Source organism: Microtus ochrogaster, unplaced genomic scaffold (genome assembly GCF_000317375.1).
Source record: "Microtus ochrogaster isolate Prairie Vole_2 unplaced genomic scaffold, MicOch1.0 UNK23, whole genome shotgun sequence".
NCBI lineage: Eukaryota > Metazoa > Chordata > Mammalia > Rodentia > Cricetidae > Microtus > Microtus ochrogaster.
Window position 1 is genome coordinate 1,862,984 of NW_004949121.1, and position 3,130 is coordinate 1,866,113.

Consider the following 3,130-nt stretch of genomic DNA (forward strand, 5'->3'; position numbering starts at 1 on the left):
TCCTTCTGCTTTTGCCTCCTGAGTGCTGGGATTAAAGGAGTGTGCCACCATGCCTTCTTCTTTCCTTCCCCCCACCCCAAGACAGGGTCTACTATAGCCCAGACTGATCTTAAGTTCCCAATTCTCCTGCTTCAGCATCTACAGCGCTAGGATTAAAAGTATGTTCATTGCACTCAGCCTGATTTCCAGTAGTATTTACTCGAGACAGGTCTCCTGTAGTGCAGGGTGTCCTCAAACTGTGTAGCCTCAAGTAACCTTGAACTTTTTTATCCTCCTGCCTCTCCTGCTCCACTTGAGTCTGATAGTATGTGTGTGTTTGTGTGTTGGTGTGTGTGTGTGATGGCATGCATGTGTGATGGCATGCATGTGTGATGTTGTGTGTGTGTTGGTGTGTGTGTGATGGCGTGCGTGTGTGATGGCATGCATGTGTGATGGTGTGTGTGTGTGATGGTGTGCGTGTGTGATGGTGTGCGTGTGTGATGGTGTGCGTGTGTGATGGCATGTGTGTGATGGCATGTGTGTGATGGCATGTTCGTGTGTGATGGCATGTGTGTGTGATGGCATGTGTATGATGGCATGTGTGTGTGATGGTGTGTGTGTGATGGCATGTGTGATGTTGTGTGTGTGATGGTGTGCGTGTGTGATGACATGTGTGACGTTGTGTGTATGATGGCATGTGTGTGTGATGGCATGTGTGTGTAACAGCATGTGTGTGCGATAGCATGCATGGACATGTACCAGTGTTGCAGTGTTAGGTGTTTTGCCATCATTTCTCACTTTACTCAGTGTTGGTGATCAGCCTAGAGCTTTGCTCACAATTGGCAAGCTCTCTACTAACTGAGCTCCATCCTCAGTCCTTAAAAAAGCAGTTTCCTGGGGCCTGGAGCAATGGCTCAGAGGTTAAGAGGCTGATCTTCCAGAGGCCCTGAGTTTTTTTTTTTTTTTTTTTTTTGGTTTTTCGAGACAGGGTTTCTCTGTGGTTTTGGAGCCTGTCCTGGAACTAGCTCTTGTAGACCAGGCTGGTCTCGAACTCACAGAGATCCGCCTACCTCTGCCTCCCGAGTGCTGGGATTAAAGGCGTGCGCCACCACCGCCCGGCTGGCCCTGAGTTTTTTAATTCCCAGCAATTACCTGGTGGCTCACAACTATCTGTAATAAGATCCGGTGCCCTCTTCTGGCCTGTAGGCAAACATGCAGGCAGAATACTATATATATATAAATTAATAATAATAATAAAACACTTAATACATTTTAAAAGAAAGTAGTTTTCTTGAGCCAGTAAGATGAGCCTTGCTTTGATTCCTAGGCCCCACATGGTAGAAGGAAGGAAGGAGGCTTTTGGAAGTTGTCCTCAGAGCTCCCCAGACTACCATCACAAAGAGAAACCTGTCCACACTCAATAAACACATAAATATAATATTAAGGAAGTCATTTTCTTTTTAATACATGTAAGAAGAATAATGTGCAATAAAGTCACTCCCGTGTACATGTCATTAAAACAGCATGGAAATTGTCTGGGTATATGAAAGGGACGGTAAAGGGAGAGAAAGAGGAGAATACATGTGCAAATAAAGTCAATGCATGTAATGTACATGTATGAAAATATAGTGACTGTACATGACGTACATATGTGTAAATATAGTCAAGGTACACGATGTGTTTGTATGCAAATATCTTTATGAACCTCATCACCATGTATAGTGAATATTAGGACAATAAAATAACACGTAGAGAAAGGTGGGAGATTGTTATACGGACAGGCTCGTGTGCTTCGACACTCTCTGTTGCCATTTATATTACTTTCTTGTCAAAGAAAATGCAGGAAGAACAGTCTCGAGTGCCTAACAGCCATCCAAGGAACGTTGCGACAACTCCTGCTTGCGTAGTTACGCCCAGCTGCCTCACTACCGCCATGCCGAGGTTGTTTTAGGGTGGTCCGGCATCTCAGCTCTAACTCTTCTTCCAGTAGAACCAACGAAATTAGAATTTTCTATACAGGAGAAACAAACACAGTATAGTAAGAACAGCTATTCCACACATCAATTTACCTATGCTGAAGTTTTATTTATTTTTCTAAGTTATTCTTAATTCTTATTTGTGTTTTATGTGGGTGCTTTACCAGCATGTATGTCTGTGCACATGTGTGTAGTACCTAGCCAGAGCAGGGCATTACATCCTACGGGAGTGAGGTTACAGGTGGTTCTGTGCCAGCTTGGTCCTCGTGAGAGCAACCAGCTCTCTTAACTCCTGCGCCATCTCCCTAGCCTCTACCAATGTTAACTTAGCAAGCACTAATCAAAGTTTATTTCAACAAGGGACAAGGTGAAAAAGCAGAAGGTGAGGGAGGGTGATCCCTAGAGCAGAGGGTGGACTGGGTCGATGCTAAGGCCTCACATTTAAATTTTCTTCTGCTCCTCTTCCCTTTTCTTCTTCTAAGTCATGAACCGGGTATTCTCTTTAAAATGCTTGGACTAAGGTTTCTATGAGAGAAAAAGAGCTCAGCGGGCCTCCAGTGGAATGGGAGCATCCAGTCCAGTAGGGACTGGAGGATTGCAGGGGCTTCTGTCAGCCAGTCTAACCCAACTGATGACCTCCAAGCCAGCGAGCACCCATCTCTGCATCTCAAAGGAGTTTCATTGCTCTTTGAACTCACAGAGATCTGCCTACCTCTGCCTCCCTGAATGCTGGGATTAAAGGTATGTGCCACCACTGCCCAGCTACGTAAATTTTTTTAAAAGCCTAATCAAGATACAGTAGTAATGTGGCTGGCTGGCATTGTGACATCTTTTATCTCCCACTCTGGAGGCCAAAACAGGCAGATTTCTGTGAGCTGGAGGCCAGCGTGGTCCAAATAGCAAGCTCTAGGACAGCCAGGGTTATCAATGTAGAGAGACCCTGTCTCAATAGCAAGAAGAAGGGAGAAAAGACAGGCAGGCAGCAAGGCAGGCAGCAGGCAGGCGGCAGGCAGGCGGCAGGCAGCAGGCAGACAGGCAGGAGGCAGGCAGCAGGCAGGAGGCAGGCAGCAGGCAGGAGGTAGGCAGACAGGGAGGAGGCAGGCAGGAGGCAGGTAGCAGGCAGGAGGCAGGCAGCGGGCAGGAGGCAGGCAGACAGGCAGGAGGCAGGCAGACAG

The 3,130-nt window shown here is 46.7% G+C and overlaps 1 protein-coding gene across 1 annotated transcript in view; it reads right to left on the bottom strand.

Annotated features, from left to right (window-relative positions):
• Positions 1-1,459: 1,459 nt before the first annotated feature.
• The window catches only part of Apela (apelin receptor early endogenous ligand), a 12,500-nt gene continuing 10,829 nt past the window's right edge, over positions 1,460-3,130 (bottom strand). Inside the window, exon 3 of the mRNA XM_013354004.1 lies at positions 1,460-1,990. The gene's annotated coding sequence lies outside the window, so the exon portion shown is untranslated. The remainder of the gene's footprint in view (positions 1,991-3,130) is intronic.